The sequence below is a fragment of the Simochromis diagramma genome, unplaced genomic scaffold (genome assembly GCF_900408965.1).
Source record: "Simochromis diagramma unplaced genomic scaffold, fSimDia1.1 OVJJ01000387.1, whole genome shotgun sequence".
In the NCBI taxonomy this organism is placed as follows: Eukaryota; Metazoa; Chordata; class Actinopteri; order Cichliformes; family Cichlidae; genus Simochromis; species Simochromis diagramma.
The window spans coordinates 8,374,210-8,389,004 of record NW_024387152.1 but is presented as its reverse complement, the minus strand read 5'-3'; the positions used below and the strand labels follow the sequence as shown (position 1 = coordinate 8,389,004).

The following is a 14,795-nucleotide window of genomic DNA, read 5'->3' as shown; positions in this document are numbered from 1 at the left end:
GTATTTAATCAATCATCCTCCAGTAGTCAGGTTCAGAGTGTGACAGCCGTATCTTTAGCCCCACCTTGCTTCCTCCTTTCACTGTGAGGTCTGACACTTTAAGTGAAAAGTAGCGCTTTTGTCCTTTTGTCACTTTTGAATAACAACAGCATATTCTTGAAAGTTAAGAGTCTTTGTAAAACCACATGTCAGACGTGGCAAATGACATAAAAAACAAAAGTCTGGGAAAGAAAAGAAGAAATGAAAGAACCGAATTAAATGCAGCACTCATAAGAGTATTTCAGATAAGCTCTTATTGCACAAGAAAATAGAGTGCAAGTGTAACTGTAGAAGGCACGGCAGGTAAAGATGAACCAGCCAATCAAGTGGGATAGTGTGGAGGATGTTTGCTGCTGGCAGTTTGGGTAATTATTTTAGTGTTTGTATCTGATTTTTTCTTTGGCAAAAATACCCAATTACAGTGTTATCCTTATCAATCGAGAAGTTTTTCTAAAGCATAACGAAAGCATGGAGAATTCATGTGCAAAGCCTACTTTATCGACTCGAGATTAATTTCCTGTCAAGCTCAAATCTTTTGCCAGCCCCTTTGAAGCACTTCATTAATGAAGTTTCAAACTCGAAAGACCTTCTCCATGACAGCACCTCAAACCTCCCGTCACCCCACCTCGCCCCCTCCTCCAGGATTTGGAAATGTGTCCTTGTCTGTTAGTTTCAGTTATGGCTAACAAAGAAATAATTATCTCATGGCAGAAATCCCAGATTCAGATCATCAGTGAATTAATTATTTCTTGGCCCCGGGCCGATCTGTCCGCTGTAGTGAGGTCCACGCAGTGGTGGAAGGACACACATAACAGAACCTCCTTTTAAAAAAAGGGAAAGGACAGCTGTAGCCACTTGAAGTTTCAGCTGTTTGTCGGTGGAGAACTGCATTGTGCTTCTGTGTGCGTTACACATTTTTTCCTCTTTCTCCATGCACTTGTATCACTGTGCAGCATGTCGCATGAACTATGCTGTTACAGGCTGATGCGTTGGTGAACCGGAGTTGATTTTGACTACTACAAGGTGGTGCTGTTCTGCATCAGCTGCTCCAGTTTTACTGTTTACTTTACCCTCGTGGATGCAGCAGTTGGGTGGGGTCTGCCTCGCTGAAGAAACAAGGGGACTCTAGGACGATGTGTGCGTAACAAACACTGTAGCTATAGATGCTCTTGTCACCACTGAATAGGGCAGGACTAAATACTTTGACCCGTTTTGGGGTTTTGCTGTTTGAGGATAACAAACGTGACGGTCAAAAGTTTTGTGAAAGCAAAATCCTGTAATTAAAACAGGATTTGGATTTCAGCGTTTGCCCTCGCGGCTCTGGCGAATCCCTTTCAAATGAAAAGGATTTTTGAGGCCTTTAGTTACAGCGAGGTAAACTCAACTCCCTTTAATCATGTTTACCGGAGCCACCGTTGATTACGACACCAGCTGATTACACATCCTTGCATAAGCCGAAAGATGCTGTAGAATCCGTACTTTAAATCTGGAGTCGACCAATTGTGACCTAGAAAGTAAAGAGAGAGAGAAGGGGAATCCTTTTGGATTCTCCCAGGGGGGAGTTTGGCTGTAATGGAATCTGGAGTAGCTTTGATTGAGTGATTGTGATACAATAGGTGCCTGCATGTCCTTGAATACATATGGCTGCATATTCTTGGACAGGAATATGGAGTGTGTGAATGTTGGCGTGTTGGTGCATGTGTTTAAAGGCTTCTGCATATGTACCTAAATAGAGCAGCTTCATTTCCAGGATCTCTGCCCATTTTACTTTTTGTTGTGTATTATGTTGAGACGAATCCTCGCATCCTTGAACAGCAGCGGTGTAGGTGTGCGTGTGCGTATGTATATATGTGTCTGTATGTGTGTTTCCTATCTACAGCGGTCAATATGCTCGTCTCTGGAAAGAGAACAAAAAGAAAAGTATGATGTGTTTACTGTGGTGCCCACCATCATGCTGTTGTACACATTTGTTTTTGTTTGTGTGTGCGCGTGCACGCTCTTCCTGCCTCTCTGTGGGAGCTCTATACTGTGGTCATTTCCCTTCTCATCACCACAGAGGTTTTCCTCAGACACAAGGAGGAGATTTTTTTATTTGTCATGGAATTGCTGTAATTACTCGAAATATTTTTTGGCCGCTTAGAGACACTGTACATTTAGCTTTTCCTTTTTCTTTGGGATGCACAGCAGATGATTAACTAAAAGAGAAAAAAACAGTACAGGCTGACATTTAAGTGAAGTATTTCACCCTATCACTGGAGAAAATTGGCTACTACAAAGAGCTTTGAAGCAGAAACCAAAAGCATCCCTCAGACTCAAGTGAGTGGTACAGCAGCAGTAAATTGATGATGAAGTAATAGAAGGAAAATAGACAACTGAGGGAAAAGGTACAGGAGACAAAAAAAACAAAAAAAACAAAAAAATTGTATCCACTGAGTTGGTGCCTCAGTAGCAGCACTGCTGATGAGACAGTTCAGAATGTGAAAGGGCGTACAACATTGGGACCATGGGACAAAAGCAGTGATGTAATAAAACAACAATGCTAACGCTCACTAGCCTTATTGACCCCTGGATCATTGAACTAGCATGCTTCCTCTGCTGTCAGTCATGCCTGCTGTTCACAATCCCGAGTCTGTGTCTAGAATAATGACTGGATAAGTTGATGGGTGTTTTCTTAGATTTCAAGAAAAAGCTGTGTTGGTTCATTCAGCAAATGCCCCAAAAAGTCACTGTAATAATTTTACAGCAGCAAGAAAAGATGTTAGTTATAAAGTTGGCCAAGGCAGTGTAGGAGGAGATTGTGGTGGATAGAGCATGTGAGATAATTATTTCCAACTGACAGCGAATGTTACTTTGTTCTTTTTTTTTTTTAACTACAACCACAAGCCTTGTCTGAGCTACTTTAAAAAAAACACCATATTCACCCCAGATGGGACTCGAACCCACAATCCCTGGCTTAGGAGGCCAGTGCCTTATCCGTTAGGCCACTGGGGCTCTGGCTGGGTATATATGTGGAGACAGTTTGTGTTATCAACTTTGCTATGAACCACAACAGATGTGACTTGAATTCTCAGTCACTGGGTTTGGAGGCATGTAGTATCCTGCAGTATCTCTGAAAACTGCAGTGATATATATATATATGACAAAGGTCCTTTTACCTTTTACTGAGAAATATAACTGACCAAACAGCTTTGTGTGTGTCTCAGAATAAAAAAACAAAAACAAAACAGCTTTAAATACTTAAATATACGCTTGATTACCTCCTAACCCCCACCTATCTCTTAATGGCTAAATGATCCCAGTTATTCACTCGCCAATACACACACAGACACACTTATGTATAATGAGTCCATTATCCCGGCCATTCAGTCAGTGATAGTGCGCATTTCTTGAGGGAAAATGGCAGTTATAGATACGATCTGTGTCCCCCGCACACATGCAGACGTACACATTTGCTTAGGAATGTGTTATGTGAAACCTGTTTGGTGGATTGCTGCATGAAGACCCTATAAAATAATTACTCTGGATGCAGCATGTGAGACTTCACGCACACAGTAACGCTGTATACCCGAACGCAGCTACACAAATGTGTATGTGTACAAAAACACAATCATTACAAGTTCCTAAAGAAGAAAGCAGTCCCTTACAGCTGCATCAGCACCAACCACCCTTCCAACTCTGAAACTAAAGGAAGCATCACGATGATGTGGCGAGGATGAGAATATCATCCTCGCCACATTACCACAGCAAAACTTCATAAAAGCCTCAGAGGAGCTGTGGCTGGCTTATCTAAGTGAATTCGAACCTATTAACTCACACAGAGGCTGAGTCATGTTTTATTCATGTGGCATTCACTTCATCAATTGGTTTGCCATAGACATTTAATAGCAGTCAGTCTCTGTAGTGAATTGGAATGAAGTCAGAGTTTGCTTGGTGTGAATGGAGACACTGGCTTTGATGGCTCACCTTTAAACTGCTGATTCCTTGTGATGGGGCGTAATCCGGGCATTTTACTCATCCCGCAGTTTCTCTCTGGACAAATGCCCACATTGTAATGTGAACGTAATGAGTCGTTTTAAATTGCATGCTATTAAAATGCAAATTGCGTGGTTATTATACACAGTAGATGCGTTCATCAACGTCCAGATGCATGTTTGCTCATGCGCTTGTCCGCGGGACTCAATCTGGGTTTTCTAAGAGAGAAAATGTTGCTACAGAAAAAGCTATAGTTAAGATAAATCCTTAAATAGTTTCATTTTTATCTCTGTGATATTTAAGGACGGTTAAAGCCCTGGCATTGCCCATCCACGAGCTGACTGGTTTTGATAACGCAGAAGGACATTTATTATGCAGCTGTGTTGTCTGTGAGACACACAAACCAGCAGCTGTCAGCATATGTGGCCACTGTTTGCCTTAAATGAGTAGAGAGAGATTGTAGAAAGAAAATGCAGGCTGTTCCAAAAAGATAGGACGGTTTATTGGTTTTAAACTTGATGTTCTCACCTCACAGATCACAGATATTTGGATTCCCAGATTTTAGTGCTATTCAGGCTCATTAGCTTAATCTGTAGCTTAATGGATTACCATTAAGTATAAATATATCTTAACGTGTTTTCCAGCCGAGAGAAGCAGATAAACAGTTAGCACTCGACCTCTGCTTACTTTTATTTCACTGCTGTGTTGAGATTCCACGTTAGGAACAGTAATCTGTTTTGTTCCTTGTTCGCTTGACTGGCGTGCAAAAGTTCGTCTCCTCTCTCCAGCCTCACCTTTCTCTTTTCCGCGTGTCCCAATAAAGCACAAAAGCCTTCAGAGGGATATTAAAATCAAGAAATATTTCATTATTCATTTATTCTTTCAGATCTGTTTCTATCTAGGCCAGTGCTTTCCAGGCTCTGGGCTGAGGATGTTGCTGAGACTTGGATTTCACTGGGATGGGTATCTGGCACAGAATCCGGATAGTCTCTGTTATTAATTTTAATGGTACCAGGCCCCAATGGTGGCGCAGTCGTTGCCTGTCACTGCTGAAGTCAAACGGCAGCTGTTTGCTCATCCCACGCTTCATAAAAGACTCAACTAAGACTGCCTTTTCTCTGGAAGAAGACCTTAATTTACTAGCTGCTTGCAGACTAATTTGAAAAGTATACTGTAGCTGCTACCGAGGCTTTTGAAAAGACTTCACCCTCCTCTGCTGTTTAAAACGATTCCTCCAGAATATTTGGAAAACCTACACTAAACTTTAAGTACTTGCTAAGACTTAAAAAAAAAACCCTGATTAAGGGACTCTGAGGTGGAGGGGTTTCTCCTGTTTCTGGACAGAGACGTGAATAGAGTCTAATTACACCCTTGCTTTGGCAACAGCAACCCATGACAACAGTGGACATGCTGTAAATTTACCCTCTGGAGGTTTCTGGTGTTAATATGTGAGCGCTATCTTTAGCCAGTCATTAAATAAAAATCCACAAGCTTCATATTTCTTCAATTTCCCTCAAGTATTAATTTGCTCCAATCTGACCTGCTGTCAATAAGCTAGAGCTGAGTTTCCAACCATTCCTCTGTGGTTCTTTCTGTGTGTCAGCAAGTCTTTTCAAGCAGTGTGAGACTGAATTTTTACTCCCATTATTCAGGTGTTGTTTAGGGAGTTTAACTTTGTTCTACTGTGTACTGAAAGCCAGACAGAGGGAAACTCAGTAAAGATGCAAACAACAAAAGAAGCTCAATATTTTTTAATGAGCTGACGCTTCAGAGTCATGAATGGAGGGGGAAAAGTTTTATTGGGCTGTTTTCTGTGATTTTGGTCTTCATCTTTGTCCAGATGTATATTTCTCACAGCTTTCCTTCACGTTAGCAGTATTTTTGTGGTATTGTGGGATTTTAATCCACAAAACACACTTGAGGTCTTCATCAGCTGCAAGCCAGAAACAGATGGGATCAATAGTGCTAAGATCTACTCTGACCGTTAGTTTACCTCATTAGGTGTAGTTTAGGCCAAGCTGGAGATGGAGGATGTGAGTGTAAATGTAGAGGATACAGAGGTATATTAACAGGAAGTGGCTGGAAATGTATATTTGTGTTTAAACTAAAGTTTTCTCTCTTAAAATCCATCTATGATTATGTCAGGATTTTACTTTCTGTTCTATGCCCATTTTCATGAACAGTCATTTTTAATTATTTTTCACCTTTTGAACGAAAGCATAGGACATCTACAATCAGTCGACCACGCTTCCTCAGTCAGTTGTTCTTAGACTGACTGTGAAGGACTTCTAAGGTCGAGGCTCACTGAGAGTATTTTAAAAAATGTTTGTGACTACAGCCGATCTTTAACCTCTCATGTTACCGATCTGACGTTCCCATGTCTCTGCAAAAGAAGCAGAAACCACAAGAATAAGATTCTCTCTGTTTTAGCAGCAGTGGAAAGATCAGACATGTGCCACAAAAGGTTGGAAGTCAGACTTCCTTTTCCTGTTAAGAAGCAAGAGGATGCAGAGTAACAGATAATGCGTTTGATCATCTGGGCTGGCTTTAGAGTAGAGAGTCTTCACAAGTTTGACCCTCAAAGTTGCCTGTAAATCGCTGTAGACATCACGGCTGTCCACAACCGTCAGGGGACAGCTACTTGTCTTCATGGCTGCCCATTTAAAAAAATATCCATGAAGCACGCTACGCATCTAGTAGCCATTTTTCACATTAACAGGTCAGTGTGGATGACGATTGTGCTGCAGAGCAAGCTCATCAGCAGTGATGTGTTGCCTCACAGTCTATGAAACAACACAGTGGTGATTTTATTTAAGACTCTGTCACCAGTCCAGGCCACTAAGGGCAATTGTTTCCTCTTTGGATGAGCCCACTGCAGAGTCATGAACTTGAAGACTCAGAGTCAGCAGAATCACAGACAGATGTCACACTGACTCAACTGAATCTGAAGGAGGAACAAAAATTATCACATGCCTTTTGGATTTTTGTCCATTTGCTCCAAATAGCTTACAATCTATACGTTTTCACTATTAATGGATTACAAAACTGTTCTTTTTTAAGAAACAGGAGCTAAGCATTAACTTCAGCAGTCCTAAATGTCTTTTAAGGTTCTTTGTGTTTCAGATTGTGAAGCTCAGGGTGGGAAAATAGACAAACTTCAGCTGTCCAATGCAAAAGATTTGTTTTTGTTGCCATTAGCAAATGAGTTAACCCAGAACATTGGTCTGCACTGAGGTCCCCACACTAGGCTGCGTATAACTGTGAGAATATGAAGCGAAAGACGAAAACAATGAGTTCTCAGTGATCCTTCATTTACATTAATTAGAATTTAAAAAAACAAATTAGAGTAAAAGTAAACAGCGGATGGACTCCAGTGTGTGCGTGTAGCGGCACAGCGACCTAAACGAACAGTCTAGTGATGATGATGATGAATAATCGTTCCCTCTAGGGTCAAAGGTCAAGCTATCCACGTGGGTCTGGTCTCTTGGTGACACAGTCCAGATATAGTGTGTGTCTGTGTGTTTGGCTATAATTCCGCTCTGGTATGTTTGCGTGTATGTGTGTGGGCGCATATGTTTCGATGTGAGAGAAGAGTTGAGCCTGTGCGGAACAGTAAGAAAAATTAAAAAGGGAGTATTTCAAAAAAGACAAAGGTATGAATACTGAATGTCAGCCGAGTCTATGTGCAGTCTGGTTGAACAGTGCTCGGTATTCCAGATTCATGTTGTGTACTGCGTGTTATTTTGCAGATGAGTAATTCGGCATCTGGGACGCCTCACGTCGGACATCAGAGTTTCATTCATCATTATTGCTCATTGTGGATTCTGACACTCAGCGGGAGCTTAAGGCGGCGCGATCACCCTCTGTAACACAGTCGGGCTTTGTGAGAGATGCAAAGTAGCAAGAACTTGGCATGAAAGGGAGAAAAAACAAGGAGACAATTAGATTTTATTGCGAGCTAGAAAAGATTTTGTGTGCGCACATACTGCTCGTGCATGTCCCCACATCGAGTGCCCATCTGTGTGCCTATGGGCTTTGTTCCCAGGCTTCTTCAGGCCTCCCACTGTAATTGCACCAGTAATTGGTGAAGTGATAACCCCATTTCCACAGGAAATGTGCCCCGGTTTCCTCGCCCCCACCAAGACTACCCCCTCCCCGATGGCGCAGCTAACAAAGTCCTCCCCCTGGGAACGCCGCACCAGACAGCTAAAGTTCCCCAGGGCTCAGCGGGTAGACGAACAGACAGACAAAAGCAGTCGCACAAAACTACACACACACACACTGTATGCAGCTTATAAATGGACAATGGTTTAGGCCATGAGCTAATAATTGGATAGATTAATGATAAGTGTCGCTTGTGTGTGCACGCAGCTATAAGTGGAGTGTCTGGATGTGGAAGAGATTGCAATAAGACACCAGGAAAATAACAAAGCTGGACTCCCGGGAGTGAGATAACGATTGAAATAGCAACTTGATTCTTTCATCATCTTTTTCTTTCAATTTTCTCTTGTATGCCACTCACTTTTCAAACGTGTCAGTACCAACTTTTGAAAGAGTTGCAGACCTCTTCTGTTCTTCTTGAAATAGCTTGCAAGTTCCTCACTCAGCAGGGAAAGTTTCCGTTCTTGAAACCTCCTGCTCGCTAATGAAATCAGCTCACCTGTCCAGCGGTGCGCATAGTCACGTACTCATGATGTGTTCCTCTGATGCTGGCATGGAAAAGCTGCGCTGGCATTCGCTGTACTGTGTGTCAAATTGATGCTTCTCAGTGTCATCCCTGCACCTTGGCTGCCAGCCTCACCTTGACAGTCCACCTGAGCTCAGAGCACAGAGTCACGTCCATAAGAGGAAATCTCAAACATCAAACAAAATAAGTCATAAAGTTAGAACTGCAGAGAATATGTTAAAAAAAGAAAGAAAGAAAGAAATGGAAGTACAAAACATGATGTCACCCATCGGTTTGTGGGCCAGGCCCTTCTGAAGACTTGGTTTTAGCACTGCATCTTAGTCTCTTTGGAGGCAGCAGTGACCCATATTTAGATCAGAGAGCTAAGTTATCATCTGGCACCAGCAAATTTGGTTAGCAAGCTGCATCCATAAATAGTAGGAGTGTTACACACATAAGCAGAAATTAGTGTTAAGAGACTTTTGTACTTTCTAACACTCACACTCCGATGAATGAATTAGGAGCAACTCAGGGTTCAGTATCTTGCCCAAGGTTATTTGGCATGGAGACTGAAGCATCCAAGGATCAAACCACCAAACTTCAGAAGACGCCATAAAATAATTCAGAGGTGCACTTCACTGACTCACATTAGTGGAGGTGAGGCCTAGTAGACAGGAAATCAAACAGCCACCTGTGCTGGCTTCCACCTGGATTCAAAATGAGCTCTTAAAGTCGTCATGAATTGAAATATTGTCTGTAGTATAGAGTATAGATGTTGTTGTTGTTTTTCTGTACCAGGCTGTAAATTCCAGCAATTTATTTCAGTTCTGAAGTTTGGCATTACAATGTGTGGGCATATGGGGAATTAGTTCAAGTTTGTTTTATTTATATAGCACATTTAATTACAACAGCAACGTTGACCAAAGTGCTGTACAGAAGTACAAAATAATTAGTACCAAATAACTTATAACTTATAATATTAGTACCAAATAACTCTCATACTGTAGAATACAAATGTCTTTTGTATTCCCTGGCATACAAATGACTTCCTTTTGGAGCCAGCCTTAAGTGACCATTTGAGGAACTGCATTTTCTTTTTTATCCATGTTTCACTTCTGTTCTTCCTCCTGCTCCTGATGTGACTGTTGGGGTGGAACGCCAAAATGGATGTATAAACCCACACAGAAATCTCTACGGGCCACTTATCTGTTCAGTTTTGAAGTTATGCCTTTTTTTCTTCTCATGTAACAAGCAGCGCTTCTGACCATCTACTAAATTTGTTATGAAAGGCACTTCCAGAAGACAGATGCCAAGACAAATACTCTCTGCACAAGAAAATTAGCTCCAAACAGAGCTCCTGACAGGCTGTAACTAGTACCAGTAACCATCCTCTGTAAGAGGAGGTGTCATGAAAACTTAAGTTTTACACTTATCTGTTTCTTCAGTGATTTTTCATTCTTTGCTGTAAGCTGCACACGTACACAGCAGGTTGCCTCTGCTGCAGAGTGCAGACCAGTCACTGCACTGTGTCTGAATCAATCCCTATAGTGTAGTCCTGACATCTATAGCTGAGTTATTTATAGAAAGTAAATTAGAACTCATTTCGAAGTCTCTATTTAGTGTCATATGAATGTCGTCTGTGAATTATGTAGCAAATGACATAATGCATACAGAGCCTATGATTAGCATAGTTTGCTGCGTCAGGGCTTGTAAAACAGAGAGAACGACAAACATACTGAACATTTTCTGCCTTAAACGTCTTAAACAAACACCATCAAGCTAAATTGGATTTGAAACCAGCTTGATCAGCAAAAAAATCATGTTCGTTTGATCACAATATGCAATCTTTTGTGCGCGTATATCATGTGCGCGTGCATGCGAGTCAGATATGTGCAATGCAGGAATGTTCTTAGCCGGATCACACGCCGCACATTTGCACTAATCATATCAAGGTCCATCAGAGCTCCCATGACCAGCAACCTTTAATCTAATGTTCACCATGGACAAAAATATCCAGCCACTCACACATAGAAACACACACACAGACCCTCAAAATGAATAGTATGTAAATAATAACACTTACCGAAGGCGAATAAGGACAGGCAGATTGTTGCACTAATATAAAAGAACCATTCATGCAGAGACAAAATCTGTGTGTGTGTCTGTGTATGTGCGTCTGGACTGACCTGTAGGCTTATGTCTTAGCGTGTCTGTTCTTTTACATCTTAACCTTTTCCGTCTTTGATTCCAAGTGACAGGAGTCAGAGGCCAATTGGCTCCGATCAGAGGTCACGACCCTCATTGACCTCCCTGTCAGTTTGATGCTGATAAGAGTGGTTGAACTCTGCAAGAGCTTGCACTGGCAAGTGTGCATTTGTGTGTGTTTGAGTGTGCGGCAAAAGAGCAGATTGTAGTGCTTTGATGGATCAGAAGTAGTTGGTTCCGTTTTAATATATTAGAGTTACACTTTTAATTATCTCCGCTTTGTCTTGTCTCTTTAAGACTCACGTCACTTCAGTGGGACAGCTTTTGATAACACTATACAGGTGTATGCAGGGTTGAGGAAGTAATGCAGTTTTTAGCACGTCTCTCCCTCTATAGTGCCATAACTACTACAATCCATAAGATTTCTGTGATCAATGGTTTGCTTGGTAGACTAGTGAGAATAGTACAACATGGTCGAAGAGTAAGTAAGTCTTTTATTATGAAAGGTCACTACAAAGAAAGGTTAAAGAGAGGGAGAAAACAGTAATTACCTTCACTCTCTACTTTACGCCCTGCTATCCACATCTGATGTATTTCTCACCTTGCTCGTCTTTGTGTGCCACATGACAACTCCCTATCTTGGTATCAGATGGTTTTTCCAGCTTTCAGTTTGATTTGAAGGGAGCAGAGAATCCGTTTAACAACAACAACAAAAAAAGAAGAAAGAAATCAATTGTAATTCAGAGTTTCTGAAAAGACCGCTGTCTCAAAAAGCGTATTGCATCTGGGTCGATAAACTCTTCACAAACTGCCACGGACAAAACGTTGGTCTTTCTCTTGCGCTCTGACTGCGACTTTTCAGACACCTCCATTCTGGAGCTTTATGGGGGTGTGAGGTGAAATTGGTTGACTTTCCATCACCGCGCTTTGCTGATAATGGCCAGAGATTCTGGTGATGGTGGGTGTCTGTGTGTAAACATCCTGCTGAATGTTGTCAGGGGCAGACAAACAGGCGGACAGGGTCACAGATGATGCTTGCTGCATTGTGAAATATCTGTAAATGCATGTGGTCAGTGGTATGCATGAAAGCTTGTCTGTGTTTGTTTGCCCTCCCATTACCTAAATGGCTTGATGTCTTGGAACAACACTCCATCATTCCAGACTTCGCTGTGTTGATGAGAGGTGTGGACCAGATTATTATTATTATGTGTGTGTGTGTGTGTATAAGAGACCTGGGTGGTAGGGGGGTGTAGAGTCCAAGAGACACCCCTCAACACAACACAGACCCAACCCCCCCCAGCTTTGAAATTATGTCGGCATGGTTGCCGTTACCAAGGCAACTGTCCCATGAGTAAGGGTGGGGTGGGTGCAGCTGGTGCTTCATGACTGAGTCAAGGGTGTGCGTGTGTGTGTGCGTGTGTGTGTGTGTGTGTATGGTGGAGAAAGAATGTGTTTTTTTTCTCCATATTGAATAAGAGCCATTCATCGTGGTGAGGTCAAGATGGTCGATGTCTGAATGGTGCAAAGTTTTCCTGTGTGTGTGTGTGTGTATGCGTGTGTGTATGTGGGTGGGTGGATGTGCAGGGTAAAGACAGAGTTGTAACCAAACTGAGAGAATGGGTTAGTACGTGTTTGTGTGGATGTAAAGATCTAAATTTGTTTCAGCATTAAACATGTGCTGCTGACTCACCCACTGCACCCACTTTCCATCTTTGCACACACACAATCATATAAATGTGTGCGTGCATGTGTGTTCTGGTACATCCACTCTCAGTTCCCATCTTGGAGTGTCATCCTCCTTGTTATAATGCTGATTTAATGAACTCCAAGCTATGAGCTGTACTTTTCAGCCTGTCTTAACCAATAGGATCTTGTGACGCTGAATGGTGCCGTTATTTTTTACTGCAGAGGTGGTTTCATATTCAATTAGGCTGAGTTTTTTTCAACCCCCCCCCTTCATATTGAATTAAGCAAGGTCATGCTGCTCTTGAGGCGCACACGCTGTAATTCAAATGAAGTGCTGGATGCTTGAATAGGCCGAGTAAGGCATGAAATCCACCAGGCTTTGATTGCCTTGAAGAAGAAACACCATTCTGTTAAATATAAGCTGTGAAGTTGAGTACGCATGCTTCAAATTCAATATTCAACATAAATAGACCACTTTTAAAAAACAGTGAATGTCTTCTTATCATTATTATTTTGAAATTTGGTAGGGTTGGAGACACAAATCCCTTCGGGGTTGCATCAGGAAGAGCATCCGGCGTGAAAAATCTGCCAAATCAAACATGCAGCGCTACCCACTGTGGCGACCCCTCGTGAATAAGGAAGCAGCCCAAAGTAGCTCTTTTAGGAATGTGTAAAGAAAAGAGACTGTAAGCTGAAAATTAACGAGTGCCAATCCCAGAAAGTTGACGATCAACTGGCTTATTGAGCATGCATCAAGAAATGAGTGCCATCACGAATAGCACATTTAAATGTAAACACAGCCCCACTTGAAAGTGCCGCAAAGCTTCTCCAAGATGTGCATCTTTCCATTCTGGTGTTTTGATGAACGTTGCACGCTATTTTTGGGTAGAGCTACTCAGTTCTATTGTCATTATCATTGTGAGTTGTGATAGGAGACAAATAGCAGTAGAAGAATTCAAGTCAATCGAAGCTGATGGCAGTGCACTACTCACCATTCATTTGCTGATTAAGGGGAAAACACTTCACTGTTTGCCCAGTGAATAAAAACAGAATGGCAGTGATGAATGGAGTGGTATAAAAAATAGGGGCATGTTTTCATTAGCACTGATTAGAACAGATTTTCTTCTCTTTCTTTCTTTTTTTTTTTTTTTGTATAATTTGCACGAATCATGTTTCACAGAACCTTCAGCTTTCAGGCCCTTCCACTGTGGAACCAGCTCTCAGTTTGGGTTCAGGAGACAGACACCCACTCTACTTTAAGATTATTCTTAAAACGTTCCTTTTTGATAAAGCATAGAGTAAGGATTGGATCAGGTGACCCTGAATCCTCTGTTAATTACGCTGTAATTGGGCTGGGCTGCTGATGGCTTCCCATGATGCACTTGGTGTTTTGTCTCCCTAAGCCTGGTTCTGCCGGAGGTTTCTTCCTGTTAAAAGGGAGTTTTTCCTTCTCGCTCTTGCCAAGGGCTTGCTCATAGGGGTTTGTCTGATTGTTGTAGTTTTTAGTTATGAAAACTATGAAGCACCATGAGGAGACTGTTGTTGTGAATTGGAACTTTATAGATAAAACTGAATTGAATTGAATTGAAATCTGTTGTTAAGATGGAGGTGGTGGGTTAGGTGGGAGTCAGCTATTACTATAACCTTGGTCAAGGCTTTGTAAGGACTTTTGTCTGCATCTTTTGTCAGCAGCAACTACGTCAAACACTTTGAGCACACCAAACTAAAAGTCCCGATTGTGTTGCACTCTTTGTGTTTCTGATGCTCCTTCTGGGATTAATGAAGCTCAGATCAGTGTGAAGCAAAACAATTTACCTCTCTGACCGTTTGCTGAATATTAACAAAGTACCCGGGGAGATTTCACACTGAGCTCAAGTATAAGTTTCTGCTATCTACCTTTAGTGTGCAAGGCCATTCCTCTCCTACCGCGGCTCGCTCTCTGCTTCGCATTATCTTCCCATTTCCATTGAGTCATGTCTTCTTCTCTTTTTCTACCCTAATTTCCTTTCTGCTCATCCATCTCTTGTGTTTTTTTTGCCTGACTGTCAGCATGTTGTGCTTCCTCTCATTTCTGTCTTCAGCATTTTTCTTGCATTCCTTCTGTCACCTCCTCCTTCTCCTTCTCTTTTTCCTCATCACCTGTTCTTTGCCTTTTTCTCTTGTCTGTATTTTTCATCCTTCTTGCCATTGTTTTCCTCTGTTCTCCCACAGTCACTGTCTTCCCTGC

At 41.9% G+C, this 14,795-nt stretch overlaps 1 protein-coding gene and 1 non-coding gene across 4 annotated transcripts in view; one reads left to right on the top strand and one right to left on the bottom strand.

Moving 5' to 3' along the window:
• The window catches only part of sema3h (sema domain, immunoglobulin domain (Ig), short basic domain, secreted, (semaphorin) 3H), a 53,109-nt gene that overhangs the window by 728 nt on the left and 37,586 nt on the right, over nt 1-14,795 (top strand). The gene's annotated exons all lie outside the window — the stretch shown is intronic.
• trnar-ccu lies at nt 2,958-3,030 on the bottom strand. The gene has a single exon. It is a non-coding gene; the product is annotated as a tRNA-Arg (tRNA).